The following is a 19,209-nucleotide window of genomic DNA, read 5'->3' as shown; positions in this document are numbered from 1 at the left end:
TGAATTTTGCTTTTACTGAACCAGAACACAAGCTTGTTCCCTAGAAATTGACAGGCCCTGTTGTGCTTTTTCTGTCTAATCTATAACCTGCATAATCTGCATCTGAATAACCAGTTATATCAAAAACAGAATCTCTAGGGTACCAAATGCCAAGTTTTGGTGTTCCCTTGAGATATCTGAAAATTCTCTTGATAGCTACTAAGTGAGATTCTCTAGGATCAGCCTGAAATCTAGCACAAAGACAAGTAGAAAACTTTATATCTGGCCTACTAGCTATCAAGTACAGAAGTGAGCCAACCATGCCCCTATAGCTTAAAATATCCACAGACCTTTCAGTAGTGTTTAATTTAAGCTTAGTTGCAGTGGCTATGGGAGTTTTTGCAGATGTGCAATCCATTAGATCAAACTTCTTTAAAAGATCATGAATATATTTAGTTTGACTAATGAATATTCCATCACTAACTTGCTTAACTTGTTAACCAAGAAAGTAAGTTAGTTCTCCCATCATGCTCATTTCATACTTACTTTGCATCAATTTGGCAAACTTTTTGCAAAGTTTTTCATCTGTAGAACCAAATATAATATCATCTACATAGATTTGAACAAGTATACTAGAGCCATTAACATTTTTAAAGAATAAAGTTTTATCAACAGTACCTCTTGTGAAGTGATTTTCCAAATGAAACTTTGATAAAGTGTCATACCAGTCTCTAGATGCTTGCTTCAGTCCATAAAGTGCTTTCATAAGATAGTAGACATATTCTGGAAAATTTGGATCTTCAAAACCAGGAGGCTGACTAACATAGACTTCCTCCTCCAAATCTCCATTCAGAAAAGCACTTTTGACATCCATTTGATAGACCTTGAAATTGGCATGAGGTGCATAGGCTAAGAAGATTCTGATGGCTTCAAGTCTTGCAACAGGAGCAAAGGTTTTATCAAATCTATTCCTTCTTATTGAAAATAGCTCTTAGCAACCAATCTAGCTTTGTTCCTGATTACTATGCCATTTTCATCCATCTTGATTCTGAATACCCATTTGGTGTCTATTGGATTCTTTCCTTTAGGTTTGGGTACCAGCTTCCATACCTTGTTCCTTTCAAATTGGTTTAGCTCCTCCTCATAGCTAAAATCCAATCAGGATCCAACAAAGCTTCTTCTACCTTCTTTGGTTCGTCCTTAGATAGAAAGCTGCTATATAGACATTTTTCTTGAGTTGCTCTCCTTGTTGAACTCTAGAAGATGCATCACCAATGATGAGCTCAAAAGGGTGACCTTTAGTCCATTTTCTTTGTTGAGGTAGATTAGCTCTAGATGAAGAGGCCTCATTGTTGTCTTGATGTGTGTCTGAGTTTTGATTATAAGAAACTCCCCTAAGTTTGTGAATCTTTGATTTGAGAATGGGGAACTTTCTATAGGTGATCTATTCTGACTTTCAGCTTCTCTTAATGTTCCGACGGATGATGCACTTTGTGTCCCGATGGATGAAGCTGATTGTCTCCTGACGGATAAGGCAGATTATCTCCCGACGGATGAAACATTTTATAACTCGACAAATGTTGAATTATGTGCTTCATTAGTTGTAGATTTTTCTGCATTATCTTATTCACTGTTTCTTGATCACTTTCATCATCACCGTCATCACTAACCATCTCCACATTATCAAACTTGAGGCTTTCATGGAAATCTCCATCTTGTAGTCCTCCAATCTTTTTGTCATCAAACACAACATGAATTGATTCCATAACAATGTTGGTTCTTAGATTGTAGACCCTATATGATTTTCCCACAGCATACCCAATAAAAATTCCTTCATCTGCTTTAGCATCAATCTTCCCATATTGATCAGTTTGATTCCTCAAGATAAAACATTTGCAGCCAAAGACATGAAGAAAATTTAGAGTAGGCTTCCTGTTCTTGAATAATTGGTAGGGTGTTATACACTTTGCTTGATTAACCAAAGAAATATTCTGAGTGTAGCAGGCAGTATTCACAGCTTCAGCCCAAAAATATGTTGGTAACTATGATTCTTCAAGCATTGTCCTTGCAGCTTCAATAAGAGATATGTTCTTTCTTTCCACTACTCCATTTTTTTGTGGAGTTCTTGCTGCAGAAAACTCATCCATAATCCCATTCTCTTCACAGAATGATCTCATCACAGAATTCTTGAACTCAGTTCCATTGTCACTCCTGATTCTTCTTACTTTAAAATCAGGATGATTGTAGACTTGCCTTATGTGATTGATGATGATTTCACTAGCTTCATCTTTAGACTTTAGGAAATATTTCCAAGAGAACTTTGAGAAATCATCCACAATTACTAGGCAAAATCTTTTCCTTGAGATAGACAACACATTGACTGGTCCAAACAAATCCATGTGTAACAATTGCAAAGGTTCTTCAATTTTTTAATCAAGCTTCTTTCTGAATGATGCTTTGATCTTCTTTCCTTTATGGCAGGCATCACACAATTCGTCCTTAGTGAACTCCACTTGAGGAATACCTCTAACTAGTTCTGTCTTGACAAGCTCATTCATGGTCTTGAAGTTTAGATGGGACAGCTTCTTGTGACATAGCCAACTTTCATCTTGACTTGCTTTACTGAGAAGACAAGTGACAGATTCTACATTTGATGAGTTGAAGTCAGCTAGATAAACACATTTCCTTTTCTCACTCCAGTAAGAACCACTTTATTGCTCCTTTTGTTTATCACAACACAGGCTTCTGAATTGAAGGCTACTGAGTTTCCCTTATCACAAAGCTGGTTGATACTCAACAGATAGTGCTTGAGACCATCTAATAGGGCAACCTCTTCAATGATGACATTGTCTTTTGAAATCAAGCCATATCCCATAGTATAACCCTTGCTGTCATCTCCAAAGGTAATACTTGGGCCAGCTCTTTCCTTGAACTCAGTGAGCAGGGTAGAATCTCCAGTCATGTGCCTTGAGTAACCACTATCCAGATACCAAAGATTCTTTCTATTTCTCTGCACATATTAAAATCAAATCAAGTTGATTTTTATACCCAAGTTTCCTTGGGTCCTGCCTTGTTAGCTTTCTTCTTTGGTTTCTTAGGTTTAATTTCATTTGACTTGGGAATTTCTGATCCATCCTTAGTCATTTAAGTTGAACCTTTGAAACCAGTCATTAGAACAGAATTATCATGCACATTTTAATTAACAGGTAAAGGCATGTTGTTTGCAAATATGTTATTCCAATAGGGCATGCTAAATGGTATTTGAGGCATACTAAATGCAGCATAATGTTTAGTTATAAATGGCATATTAGCAAATTGTGCATTCATATTCTGAGTAGACATAACATTTATAGGCATGGTAGGCATATCAGTCATGTTGGGAAAAGAGGGAGGTACAAACATAGGAGTAGGCATGGCAAGTTTGCAATTAACAGACAGGTGATTAACACTACCACACTTAAGACAGATTTTTCTTGGTGCATATTTATCAGGGCGAAGAGCCGACATCGAGGTGCCAAACCTTGTGTAGTTTTTATGCTTATTAATTTCTACTTTCCCATTTCTATTGTTTTTCTTTTTAGCTTCTACTTTATCCTCAATCTTTTCTAATCTGTCATTCAATTGCTTGATGGACAGATGACCAACATTAACTTTCTTCTCCTTCTTCACTTGACTTGATTCTCCTGGAACAAAGTTTTTGGAAACTGATCCATATTTCTCATTCAGCTTGGCAAGCTTAGCTTTGCTCACAGGTTTACTTACAGCCGACGGATGTGGCTCTTTGTCACTCGACGAATAATCCTTTTGATTAACCGACGGATGATTCTCATCATCCGTCGAGTCCACATCTGTCAACCAAATTGGATTCCAGCTTCTCCTTACTCTTCTTCCAGGCTGAATCACAAAAGGACTCAATACTTTGAACTTTAGTGATTTCAGCATGAACATCTCTGGATGATTTCCATGCTTTAATCACTTCATGTTCTCGTTCAAACTGCTTCTTTAAAATCTCTTATTTCTTCAAGGACTCAGTTAATTCATCCTTAGCAATCTTACATTCAATTCTCAATTTTTCAAATTCAATAAACTGAGACTCTAGCATATTATTCCTCTCACTTAAAAACAAATTATGTTCTTTAATTTTAGCATTTTCCTTAGTGAGGGACTTAAGTGTAACACGCAAGTGATATAATTCTGTGGACATGTCATTGATTGCATTATTACACTCTGCTTTAGATAAATGTGCTAGATTAGTGGTGATTACCTGATTACTTGAAGAACTTGTTTCTATTTCATCAGACTTGGCCATCAGGGCTAGATTGACATAGTTTATTTCTTCATCTTCATCCAAACCATCCGCAGCCCAGTCATTCTCCTGTGTGATGAAAGCCCTTTCCTTTTGTTTGAACAACTCAAAGTATTTCTGTTTATAATCAACATGCTCAAACTTTTTCTTGCTAGAATCAGACTTTCTACATTCACTGGAAAAATGCCCTGCCAAGCCACATTTGAAATATTTGAATTTGGATTTATCCACCATGTTTCTATTTGGCTTGGCTGCTCCAAGATTCTTTTTGAATTTGAGCTTAGCAAATCTTCTGGATAGGAATGCTAGATGTTCATCAATATCATCCATATCATCTTGGCTCAAGTGATCTTCATTTTCAGCTACCAGCCATTTGCCCTTGCTTTCACAGACCTTTGATGTGGACTCAACAACTTCTACCTTCATCTCTTTCTCTTTCTCTAACTCAGCAACCAGTGCTATGGACCCTCCTTTCTTCCTTCCTTTATCCATCCTCTCATCTTGCTCAATTTCAAGCTCATAAGTTCTTAGGATGCCATACAGTCTCTCCCAGGTAAACTCCTTGTAATCCTGTGAATTTCTCAATGAGACTGTCATTGGCTTCCACTCTTTTGGAAGAGATCTAAGGAACTTGAGGTTAGAGTCTTTTGTTTGATAGACTCTTCCATGCAACTTCAGAGCATTTAGTAGCTTTTGAAATCTACTAAAAATTTCAGTGAGAGACTCACTTTCTTCGCAGTGGAAGTGCTCATATTGTTGAATTAGCAACTGCATCTTGTTCTCCCTTACTTGCTCAATACTATCACAAGTAATCTGAATTGTGTCCCAAACCTCTTTGGCTGTTTTGTAGTTAATGATGTTATCAAACATATCACCATCAACTCCATTGAACAATATATTCATGGCCTTCTTGTCTTTCCTGACTTGCTCAATATCAGGATCTGACCATTCATGCCTAGGCTTGGGAACAAATGGTTCATTTCCTGTTGCAGCTCTCATTGGTACATGAGGACCTCTCTCTATGCAATCCACATAGGCCTCATCTTGGGAAAGAAGATGTAGGTGCATTTTCACCTTCCAATGGTGATAATTATCTTTGTCCAGAAAAGGAATTTTAACTCCAACGTCCTTCTTGTTCATCTTACTGTTTGTTGTGATCTTTACACTCTTTGTACTTCAGGAGCTTGCTCTGATACCAATTGTTATTCCCTAACAATACAACAAGATTACAGAAGGGGGGTTGAATATAATTCTGGCTTCTTTTTCAAGATTTTAAAACAGTTCTAACTCGATAGATATATGAGTGTTTGATTTTCAGAATGCGGAATAAAACAGTTATATAAATCAAAACATAAAGTAATAAAAACACAAGCTTTTAAAACTTTCTGGTGGATTTGAAAGATATATATATATATATATATATATATATCGAATGAGAACTCTGTGAAGCTTGATTAGCTCACAACTGCTTATAAGTATGAACAACTAAACTTACAGAGAAATGCTATAGAATACAGCTTGAAAATGTTTCTCTGAAAATGTGTGTGCTTAGTTAATTATTCTACTAGCTACACTTGGTTTATATATCACCAAGTTTACATGACAATAAGACAAAATAATAAAACAAAACATATCTAGTCTAACTTCATGCTACTTCACTACTCTATTCCAACATCTTTGAATCTCTTCATAATAGCATGGAAATGGTAATGCTTCTTTGTTCTCAAATCCCTGCTGAAGGCCTTCTGTATAAAAGGTCATTCATCATTCACTACTTGAAGTATTTGAAACCTCTTGAGGCAGAGAAGGAACTTGACAAAGCCCGTATAGGGAATGTTAGACATCACTTTGGGGGGCAAGGCCCTCAATAACAAGATAATCCGATTATATATTATTATCCAAGAATGATGGCCGATGCAAAATCCTATGTGAAGAAGTGTGAGATGCCATATGCACGCTCCTATAGTTCTACAGCCCCCAGAGAGGCTTACGTCTATCAGCTCACTTAACCCCTTTGCTATGTGGGGAATGGATATACTTGGACCATTTTATGTAGCATCGGGATAGAGGAAGTTCATTGTGGTAGCCATAGACTACTTCACAAAGTAGATTGAGGCTAAGGCACTAGCCAAGATAACCACCAAGAAAGCCGCATAATTTTTCTTGGAGAATGTGATATGCCAATTTGGGATCCCACTTATCCTTGTCATGGATAAAGGGCGATAATTTGATAATGCATAATTTAAAGAGTATTGCAACGATAACAACATAGAGCTTCGCTTCGCTTCAGTTGCATACCCACAGGAAAACGGGTAGAAGAAAGTTTCTAACAGAATCATCCTTGATGGACTTAAGAAAAGGGTTGAATGGTCGAGGAATACTTGGGCATACGAGTTGCTGCCTATATTATGGGCATATCGCACCACCTGCAAAGTGATGACTGAAGCTACCCCATTTATGATGGCTTTCAAAGCCGAGGTTGTGGTTCCCTTTGAGGTCACCCGTGGATCGCCTAGGGTTAAAGCTTATGAACCAAAAAAAGGGCTTGAGGCTCGCTCTCGATCTCATTGATGAGGTTAGAGATGAGGCCAACGCCCGCAATGCAGAGCATCAATGAAGAGCCTCCCTCTATTACAACAGAAATGTTAAAGAAAGGTTCTTTTAGCAAGGATACTTGGTCTTAAGAAAGATTGAGGCATCAGGAGTCGAAGATAAAGAAAAGGTAACCCCTAACTGGGAAGGGCCGTATAAGGTCAAGAAAATATTAGGACGAGGATCCTACAAGTTGGAAACCCTGAGCGGTGATGAAGTGCCTCATACCTGGCACGTTTCAAACCTGAAGGTTTATTATGTTTAGGACATGAAAGACATGTTCCTAGTACTTAAAAGTAGATGGAGGAATAAGGTCGAGCAGTGTACGAGCATCTAATGAATGAAAGTCCCGAAGGACCAAAGAACCGAAAATAAAGGACGAATATGAAATCAAACTAGAAATACAGGAGATCTTGAAAGATCATAAATTAAGTCATGGTGGAAAATTAGGTTACACACCAAAAATGTTCAAGTCCATAATGGACCACAAATAGATAATCGTTGAATAAAAGCCACATAAGGAAAACAAAGCCATGCAAGGCCTAAACACCATTATAGTCCAAAATCAGATGATTGGCCAATAGTGGCAACCTCAAAAACAGCCTAAATGCTAGGAAAGCCTCGCGAATTTACCACATCTGGGTAAGGGCTATTATCGAAGCCAATGGACATGTTAACATAGCGCATCTCATCATCATGGGTGTCCATTATCTTGAAAAAGTCTTCTGACTGTTGATAAACACCAAGAGAGCTCTAGAATCCCAATCTTGAAATTTTCTCCAAAGTTTCTTCATCAATGCCCTCAAGGCCATGTGCTCACTCCTCCATCTTGCACTCTTAGTGAAAGAAGCTGCGAAGTAGGCGTTGACTTAATAAAGAAAAGATATTAGAAAACTAACTTATGAAATATATTTGGTCGACCAAAGTCTACACTACAGACTCCAGCCTACCTAAGAAGGCTAGTCAGCCTCCAAAGAAGGCCCTTGACCGACTAGACATCCCCCAGAAAGGGCTCCAGCTGACCGGTCTCCAAGGGAGGCCTTAAGCCAACCATGCTCCTCCTTAAATTTGAAGTATTCAAAGCTCTAAAAAGAAGAGATGTACCTGATACAAGGCATGAGCCCCGCACATCTCCACTTCAGGAAGCTGGTCGCCTAATAAGAACAAATTTAACCAAGCATAAATTAGGAGGAAGATAGGTACCCTCAACAGAGAAACCTGTAAGGCCGACTTCAACAAGAGTCCTTTGAATTGTGAAGACCCATCACAAACATGAACATGACAGTTTTTGTTCAAGACCCGTCACGAACATGACCGAGACATGTTGTCCAAGAAAGCAAAAAATGGTTCCCCCTGACCGACCATAGGGGTCATGAATGGACACCTTGTCCGACCAGAGGAGGTTGAGTAGCCACTCATGAAGGTTTTCAGCCGTTTAAAGGGTCCTCGGATGAGGCCCCCACCCACTCCTCGGATAAAAAAGAGAGAAGAAAGTTTAAGGTATAAGTCTTAATCCAAGACTAATTACAGTAATTGTAATGATTAGTAATAGTATTATGGTAAGAGCAAAATTTAAGTCTGAAACCAAAATTTATGGCCGTATATAGCCACGACTTGATATTGAGAAGATTGAAGTTCAAGAACTTCCACAAAACAAGGTCCCGAAGGGCCAAGAAGCTCTAGACATTGAGGTCCCGGCTGACCAGGACCTCAAGGGCATGGTCTCCATGGCCGACTCCTCCATATAGAGGGGTTAGGCCGACTAGGATGTCCTCGAAAGAACATCTATAGACGTATGGAACTAATAATAATGACCCCCAAGTGAAGGTTCTTTGAAAACCATGAACTAGAGCCAAGGGATGCTCCTGGTGAAGACAAGAATGTCCACAGAAACAAGTTTCGTGAAGAACAGAATGTTTACGAGAACAAGTTTCATGAAGAGTAGGACGTTCACGGAGGTGAGATTCAGGCCTATCAAGAGTCAGTGACGCCTAGTCCTCCACAAGGAAGGGTTAGGCTGACTAGACCCTCACAGAAGTTTCGTGAAAAGCAGAACATTCATGAGAACAAATATAGAACTCTCACTAGAAAAAGGGTAGAAGATCCACCAAAAAAGAGTAGGATGTTCACCGCAACAAGTTTGAAGAACGTTCGCCCCCGGTCGACCAAGACCACCATGGAGATGGCTCCATTTCCTACCAAGAGCATGATTGGCCGAACAGGCTACATGAAGGCCTTATGGCCAACCAGGAACCCTTGTTGGGTTGATTTAGACCCTCCTGAAGGTTTATCGGTGAAACTCCTACGAAATTTCTTGATAATTATTGAAAAATTAAACGTCCACAAGAACAAATTTCGTGAAGACTAGAACGTCAGCGAAAAGAAGTTTCATGAAGAACAGAATGTTCACTAGAAAATGATGAGAAAAGCCTGCATGAGGCTAAACACAAGTCGTTAGTCTTAGCTAAGGGCTGGTTACACTAAATCACCATGATTAGCAAAGCTTATAAAGATTAGAGCAAGATTAGCTTTTCAGCTGAATAAGTTTCGTGAAGACCAAGATCGAGGTCAAAATTCAGGTCGTGAATCCTAGTCGAATTTTTTCGACTAGAGGCCCCAAAAGAGACCATGCATAAGAACAGGATTGAGGTCAAAAGTAATTCCTAGTCGGATTTTTTCGACTAGAGGGCCCAAAAGAGATCATGCATAAGACCAGGATTGAGGCCCAGATCCAGGTCGTGGATCCGGGTCTAAAATTTTCGACTAGGCTACAAGAGTTGACAAAAATTTTGACTAGGATCCTAGTCGAAATTTCGACCGGGATCCTGGTCGAAAATAGCTGAAAATTCCCAAAAAATAGGGAAAATGGAGGGGAACATCCCAAAAATTCGGGAAAATTAGAAAATGATTTCTAAAAATTATTTTTGGACAAAAAAATTCCTAAACATTTAGGAAAAATACCCAGAGGTAGGGGAAAATTCCTAAAAATTTAGAAAAAATACTTGTGAGTAGAGAAAAATTCCTTAAAATTTAGGAAAAGTATTTATGAGTACGTAAAAAATTCCTAAAGTATTAGTGTTATTCCCTAACAATACAACAAGAATTAAAAAAGGGGGGTTGAATGTAATTCTGGCTATTTTTTCAAGATTTTAAAACAGTTCTAACTCGATAGATATATGAGTGTTTGATTTGCAGAATGCGGAATAAAAGAGTTATATAAATCAAAACAAAAAGTAATAAAAACACAAGCTTTTAAAACTTTCTGGTGGATTTGAAAGTATCCACCAGATATATATATATATATATATATATCGAATGAGAACTCTGTGAAGTTTGATTAGCTCACAGCTGCTTACAAGTATGAACAACTAAACTTACAGAGAAATGCTACAGAATACAGCTTGAAAATGTTTCTCTGAAAATGTGTGTGCTTAGTTAATTGTTCTAATAGCTACACTTGGTTTATATATCACCAAGTTTACATGACACTAAGACAAGATAATAAAACAAAACATATCTAGTCTAACTTCATGCTACTTCACTACTCTATTCCAGCATCTTTGAATCTCTTCAAAATAGCATGGAAATGGTAATGCTTCTTTGTTCTCAAATCCCTGCTGAACAGGCTGCCACATTCCTTTTGCAAACACCCAATGCATGTGACTGTGTTGTCACTATCAACAGATACTTGAATTTGATCATCCGTCGGGTACATGCTTGTCATTTGTCGGGTAACTTTGTTGATCATCCTTCGAGTAGCTTTGTTGATCATCCGTCGGGTAGCTATTTGTCACTTGACTCCATTTCATTTATATAGAATTACAAGACATCTTATATTTACAATTAATCAACCTATTCTGCATATCCACTAGTAGTCAACATGACTCATATGCTCCTACAGAATCTACACAATGTTGTTTGCAGAAATGTGCTACAATATTTATTTGTTACATAAGCTACTCAACCGGTGAATGTCAAATACTCATCCGTCGGGACTATATTACATCATCCGTCGGGACTATATTTAATCATTCATCGAGTGCTACAAAATTCACTAAGCTAAATCTACTAAGGTGTTTTGTTTAATTTATCATCAAGTTCATAATATATTCCTAACAATTAGGAAAATTTGCAAAAAATATTTGGAGACACGAAAAAGTCCCGGAAAAATAAGTGAAAATCCCAGAAAATTCCTAAAAATAAGAGTAGGTATGAAAACATATATGGAAAATTGTAAAAATTTTCCTAAAAATATATGTTGAAGCCTCGAGTTAGGAAGATCCTTGTAACAGTGTAGATCGCTCCGCACTTTATGATAAAAATGATAACCAAAAAAGGTATAAACTTAACTTCTACGAAATCTTTATCTGGTTTCGCAAAAGTTGGGGGGCAAATGATATGGGCATGAAACTAGCCTAGAAGCATAATTAATGTTGAATTATTAAACCTGATATGGTCCTGTAATGAAGCCTAGTTAATGAGGCCCAAAGTATTGATTATTTATTAATTTTGTAAATAATGTAAAATAACAACTCATTAAGTATATCCCATAAAGGATAAAATTATTCATTTAGTAGCCTCCAAGGCACCCAAACTAATAAGGAATCTGTTTCCTACTTATTAGGACTCCAAAGTCTACTCTAAAATGGAGACTTATTCATCAAGTCTCATAACCCTAGTCCAATTCAAGGACATCCAATATCTATATAAAGGGTCTCACCCCTGCATCCAGAACTATGTCTTGACTTGATTCTCTAAATATACAGAAATACGTATGCATCTTGTGAGGGCAGTTTTTAGCCACGAAACACAAGTGCAACCATTAAAGGCCTTGAGCTCACAAACCCTATAATTAAATACGCGTAATAAATCTAACTTAGTTTTTTATCCGTAACAACTATATTATAAAAATATTTATTACGATAATACGTTAATATTAATTATAAAATAAAATTTGTTTATTCTCAATCATTTTCTAGCCCGTTCGATTAAATTTAAGAGTAAAAAATGCGTTTTAGTTTGATAAGTTGTGACACCATTTGTGAAAAACGGTCAAATTTTGATTATTTTTTTAAAATTAAGTGACATTCTGATGCTCAGTTCAGAAGAAGTTTAAATATATTAGTCCAAATAAAAATTTAAAACAGTTATACTTGTAAGTATACTTAATAGTAGTACTTCGTTTATCTCATCATTTGTTAAAATATTTCACGTTCACTGTCAATTTGACTAAATGACCAAAATTTAACATTTTATTCTCTTGGAATTAAATTACATATACTTTCTAACAAAAAAAAATTAATAATTATTTTATATATATGTATCCAATTTAAATATTATTTTTATACAAATTTATTAAAAAATTATAAATATGAAAGAATATCCAAAATACACTAATTTCCAGCTCCAACTGCCCAAAATGTTGATTGACGGTACGTTCCACCCAAATACCCACAAAATACGCATTTAGGAGGTGTGTTGTTAGATATATTTGATAATGTCATGTCTAATATGATTTATGTTTAGTTTTCAGATATTACTTAAACAAGACAAATCAGTACTTAACTGAAATCAGCACTTATACTGAAGTCAGAACTTAAGTCATCAGTACTTAAGGTTCAGGAGATATTTATCAGAAGATAATATCAGGACTTAAATGAAACGCTCAGATAAGGAAGGTGGCTGATTGAAAGATCAAGACAAACGTAAGAAGAGATATGCATGAAGAATGAATTCTATGAAGAATAGAATACTTGGAAGAAAAGATATCTGATTAATATATTTTAGGAAGCAGAATTATATTCCATATCAATTAGCGATTATCTTTTAACTGTGTAGTATATAAACACAGACATAGGGTTTAGAATTCGATTTGATTGTGCTATACACTGTATTCACCCCCCTCTACAGTGTGTGTATGACCTAACAAGTGGTATCAGAGCCTATCTGTTAACATACAAACAGTTTAAGATCCAAAAACAATCATGTCTGAAGTAGAAACTCCAACTAAGCCCACCAAAACTGAAGAATCTCCAAAGACACAAATCCATAGCCGATATGAGGCTATTAGAGTTCCCATATTGAGACCATCTGAATATCCCATATGGAAGGTCAGGATGACTATGTTTCTGGAAGCTACAGATCCAGAATATCTTGATAGAATCAAGGAAGGGCCTCACAAACTAACCAAGCTCATTGTTGCAGTTGCAGGTGAAGCAGCAAAGTCAGTACCAAAGGAGAAGAGTGACTACACTGCTGAAGATATCGCATCAATTGCTAAGGATGCTAAGGTACGACACTTACTGCATAGTGCCATTGATAATGTAATGTCAAACAGGGTAATAAACTGCAAGACTGCAAAGGAGATATGGGATGCCTTGGAAACAAGATGTCAGGGAACTAATACGATTAAGAAGAACATGAAGACAATACTCACTCAAGAGTATGAACACTTTGACTCAAAGGCTAATGAGTCATTGACTGATTTATATGATAGATTTGTCAAACTCTTGAATGATTTATCACCGGTTGATAAGGATTATGATCTTGAAGATTCAAACCTTAAATTCCTGTTGGCTCTTCCTGAAAGCTGGGATTTGAAGGCAACAACAATAAGAGACAACTATAATCTTGATGAAACGACTCTTGATGAAATTTATGGGATGCTCAAGACTCATGAACTTGAGATGGAACAAAGAAGCAAGAGGAAAGGAGGAAAGTCAAGGACAGTTGCTCTTAAGGCTGAAGAAGAATCCCCCAAGGCAGCTACCTCAAGGAAAGGAAAGGGTAAAGCTCTATTCTCAAAGTCTGATACCGAGTCATCAAGTTCTGATAGTGATGATGACTCAGAATCTGAAAGCTTCCCTGAGACGGATGCTGATGAAGAGATGATGAAGCTGTGTGCCCTTATGGTGAAAGGAAGCACAAAGATTGCATACAGGAAGTTCAGGAAGGGAAAGAAGTTTTCTAGGAAAGGTGCAAGTTCTGATAAGAAGAATTTCAGAAAATCTGAGGGCAAAGGAGGAAAGTCTGACAGAGGAGATTATACAAATGTCAAATGCTACAACTGTGGTGAGAAAGGCCACATATCTCCTGATTGCAAGAAAGTGAAGAGTGACAAAGGCAAGGCTCTTGTCACAAAGAACAAAAGTTGGACAGACACCTCAGATTCTGAAAGTGAGGAGAATTATGCCTTGATGGCAAATGCTGATATGGCAAGTGCTGAAAGCAGTTCTGAAGCTGCTGAGTTAAAGGTACCTCAAACTACTTATGCCTTTCATACTGATGATATTAATGAGTTGAGAAGATATCTTAAAACCATGTTCATTAGCTATAGAGATCAAACTTTAACATGTGAAAGATTAACTTCTGAAAATCTTGCTTGCAAAAAGAGGAATGATTATTTAGAAAAAGAGTTAGTCATGTTCCATCAAACTCAGAAAGATAGAGATGATGCTTTCTATGTTAGGGATGAAGTGCTTAAAATGACTGAATCTCTAAAAGCTGAGTTAGAAAAGGAAAGAGAGTTTATCAGGACTTGGACTAACTCTGGCAGAACAACTCATAATTTGTTAAGTAGTGAAAACTGGAAAGAGGGCTTATGTTATGGAGATGATAAGAATGATAAAGGAACTGTAGAAATTAAGCCTATAGTTGTTAATCAAAAATCTAAGTTAAAGCCTGTTAAGTTTGTAGCTGTAAAGTCTGATAATGAGAAATTAGAAGTTAAAAAGGAATTAACTTCTAACAAACTAAAATAGGAAAAGACAACTGAAGTAAACGTAGGCTTAATGACAAAGAAGCAGCTTAAGCATAAGCTGAAAGATGTTAAGAATGCAAATAAGGTAAAATCACCTAGGAAAAATAGGAATGGAAAGGAAGGTATGAATAAAAGCAATGATTATAAGCCTGTCCTGATGCTCCTAGAAAAACGTGTCATAACTGTGGAAGTTTTAACCATCTGGCTTCTTTTTACAGGAAGAATAAGAACTTAAACTCTTTACCTTCAAAGTCGGGAGTTAAGAGTCAGTCTGTTAGATATAAGCCACAAAATCCTTGTTTTCATTGTGGTAGTTTATGGCATTCCATTTATACTTGTAAGGAATATCATAGTCTGTACTATGATTATTATCAAATAAAACCTTCTTTAAAGAAAGTTAACATTGTTCCTTCTAGTGTAAGTTCTGATTCAAAGTCTGATAGTGTAAATTCTGATAAGAAAAATGTTAACATAAACTCTGATGCTAAATCCGCTGCAAATGTTAACAAACTTAATAAGGCCAAAGGATCCAAGCAAGTCTGGGTCCTTAAAACTAATCATTAGTGGTCTTTGTGATTGCAGGGCAACTGGAAAAACATCCTAGTTCTGGACAGTGGATGTTCAGGACATATGACTGGAAATAAAGCCCTGCTATCAGACTTTATGGAGAAGGCTGGCCCAAGTGTTTCTTATGGAGATGGAAACATTAGAAAAACGTTGGGATATGGCAATATCAATCTTGGGAATGTCATCATTAAAGAAGTAGCTCTGGTCTCAGGACTTAAACATAATCTGCTGAGTGTTAGTCAAATCTGTGACAGAGGTTATCATGTGAATTTCTTTGAAGAACACTGTGAAGTTATTAGTAAATCTACAGGCAAAGCTGTTCTGAAAGGATACAGGCATGGTAACATCTATGAAGCCAAGCTTTCAACAAGTACTGATGGTTCTGCAATCTGTCTGATGAGTAGAGCATCAATTGAAGAAAGTTGGAATTCGCACAAGAAACTCTCTCATTTAAATTTCAACAATATAAATGAACTAGTCAAGAAAGATCTTGTGAGAGGACTGCCAAAGTCAGTATTTGCTCCTAATGGCCATTGAGATTCTTGTCAGAAGGCTAAACAAAGGAAATCCTCATTCAAGAGCAAGACTAAATCATCAATTCTTGAGCCTTATCACCTACTACATGTTGATCTATTTGGTCCAGTAAATGTCATGTCTATTGCAAAGAAGAAATATGCTATGGTCATAGTGGATGAGTTCACCAGATACACATGGGTGTATTTCTTGCACACAAAAAGTGAAACTGCATCTATCTTGATTGATCATGTCAGGCAACTGGATAAATTGGTCAAAGATTCTGTGAAGATAATAAGAAGTGATAATGGTACTGAGTTCAAGAATTTGATAATGGAAGAGTTCTGCAAAAACCATGGAATCAAGCAGGAATTTTCTGCTCCTGGAACTCCACAGCAAAATAGAGTTGTTGAAAGAAAGAATAGAACTCTCATTGATGCTGCACGTACAATGTTTGATGAAGTAAAGCTTCCAACCTATTTCTGGGCTGAAGCTGTGTAGACTGCTTGTTTTACTCAGAATGCAACACTCATTAACAAGCAAGGAAAGACACCATATGAGATGGTGAAGAAAAAGAAGCCAAATCTGAAGTATTTTCATGTATTTGGATGCAAATGTTTTGTTCTTAAGACTCACCCTGAACAGCTAACCAAATTTGATCTAAAAGCTGATGAAGGAATCTTTATTGGATATCCACTTTCCACAAAAGCCTTCAGAGTCTATAACTTGAGAACAAGAGTGGTCATGGAATCTATCAATGTCTCTTTTGATGATAAAAAGATTACTGGACTTGAAGATTTCAATGATCATGATCAGCTGAGATATGAAAATGAAAACTTAAATTCTAATATTGAAAATCCTGACAGTCTAAATCCTGATACTGCAAACTCTGATGGATTAAACTCTGATGTTATTGAAACTGTGGTGACTACGCCAAAGGAAGATGCACCTATGCAGGGGGAGCATACTCAAGATACAAACACATCTCAAGAAGCATCAGAACATACAACTGACTCTTCAAGTTCTGATTCGTCAAGTTCTGATAAGCCAAGTTCTGATAGTTCTAAAAACTTAAATTCTGAAGGATCCAACTCAGAGAGCATAATTTCAGGGGGAGCATCAGAAAATGTTGATGAAGATAGCATGGATCATGGGGGAGCATCCAGTTCTAGAGAAAACCTTCCATCTGCAAGGAAGTGGACTAAATCACATACACCTGACTTAATTATTGGAAATCCTGATGCAGGTGTCAGAACTAGAACAGCTACTTCGAGTGAATGTCTTTACAATTCTTTTCTTTCTCAGACTGAACCAAAGAAAGTGGAAGAAGCTCTTCAAGATGCTGATTGGGTGCAAGCAATGCAGGAAGAGTTAAATGAATTTGAAAGAAACAAAGTCTGGACCCTAGTGCCAAGACCAAAGAACAGATCTGTTGTTGGTACAAAGTGGGTATTTAGAAACAAAACTGACAGTGATGGCATAATTACAAGGAATAAGGCAAGGTTGGTTGCAAAAGGATATTCTCAACAGGAGGGAATTGATTATGATTAAACATTTGCACCAGTTGTTAGATTGAAAGCCATAAGGATATTTTTGGCTTATGCTGCTCACAAAAAGTTTACTGTCTTTCAAATGGATGTGAAAAGTGCTTTTCTTAATGGAGAATTAGAGGAGGAAGTATATGTTAAACAACCTCCAGGCTTTGTAGATCCCAAATATCCTAATCATGTCTACAGGCTTGATAAAGTACTTTATGGCCTTAAGCAAGCTCCAAGAGCATGGTATGAGACTTTAGCTCATTTTCTTCTGGAAAGTGGATTTAACAGAGGAACTATAGACAAAACACTGTTCTACCTCAACCATGGAAAGGACTTACTTCTGGTTCAGATATATGTTGATGATATCATCTTTGGTTCTACAAATGACAGACTTTGCAAGAAGTTTGCCAAACTGATGCAGTCAAGATATCAAATGAGTATGATGGGGGAACTTAGCTATTTTCTGGGCCTTCAAGTCAAGCAGAATGAAGAAGGCACTTTTATTTGTCAAACCAAGTACACCAGAAATTTGCTAAAGAAATTTGGAATGCAAGATTGTTCAAGTGCATCCACTCCCATGGCCACTGCAATAAAACTGGATAAGGATACTGGTAAATCAGTAGATATTACTGATTACGGAGGTATGATTGGCTCTCTACTCTATCTAATTGCTAGTAGACCTGATATCATGTATGCTACCTGTCTTTGTGCAAGATTTCAAGCAGATCCAAGAGAACCTCACTTCACAGCTGTGAAAAGAATTTTCAAGTATCTTAAGGGAACAACTGATCTGGGATTGTGGTATCCCAGAGAATCATATTTTAAACTAATAGGTTACTCAGATGTAAATTTTGCAGGTTGCAAAATTGACAGGAAAAGCACAAGTGGAAGCTGCCAATTTCTTGGAGGCAGATTGGTTTTTTGGTTTAGCAAGAAACAAAAGTCAATTTCCACATCAATTGCAAAAGCAGAATACATTGCTGCAGGAAGCTGTTGTGCATAGATTCTTTGGATGAAGAATCAGTTACTGGATTATGGGTTAACATATTTTAAAATCCCTATTTACTGTGATAATCAAAGTGTTATTGCTATGACAGGTAATCCAGTTCAACACTCAATGACAAAGCACATCAGCATTAGGTACCACTTTATAAGGGAACATGTGGATGAAGGTACAATGGAATTGCACTTTGTTCCAACAGATCAACAACTAGCAGATATTCTTCACAAAACCACTGTGTGAAGCTACTTTTACAAGATTGGTTAATGAACTTGGAATGGTTTCAGGTTCTTTCTCTAAATCTGCTTAGCTTTTGTTCTGATGCATCAGACTTTATGATCAGTATTTACAGAAATTACTCTCTTTGTGTATTATGCGCGTAATTGAAAATTGCTTAAGTACTGATTGTTGTTTGATGTGAATTTCTAAACTCTGATAGTGAACTGACTATTTCTGTGACTATTCAATCCTATGAGGATAACTGTGCTAGATGCTGACCTAGTAGTCTGTAACCGACTAGAGATCCCATGTTAGTAGTAATTATTTATGTGGAAATCTATTGACACAAGCAAATTCTGATATTAAGCTTAGTCACGTTTACTTTGTCTATCTTATTACTAAGTCAAAAACTAGAATAATGCTTCTCATCTGTTAAGTTCTAATGTTAGTAAATCTGATGGATGTACTAAGTGCTGATAAACCTCTCTCATCAAAAGAAAAAGTAAAAGAAAAGGGAATAAAAATCAGGTACTTCTTTGAGATCTAGAGTAAAAATGTGGAAGGGACGACCCAAGTGCATTGCTGGTATTAAGTAATATGCATCAGAAAAGCAAATAATTATTTTTTTTGGTGACTTTTCACACTCTATGATTACTGGAGAAATACTCTAATAATAGCATAAATTCTGATAAGCAGTCGTGACTCACTTACACTGAGAAGCCACTGTAAAATGGAA

The sequence above is a fragment of the Apium graveolens genome, chromosome 9 (genome assembly GCF_009905375.1).
Source record: "Apium graveolens cultivar Ventura chromosome 9, ASM990537v1, whole genome shotgun sequence".
NCBI classification, from domain to species: Eukaryota; Viridiplantae; Streptophyta; class Magnoliopsida; order Apiales; family Apiaceae; genus Apium; species Apium graveolens.
The sequence above is the reverse complement of the archived record's forward strand: the minus strand, read 5'-3'. Positions refer to the sequence as shown.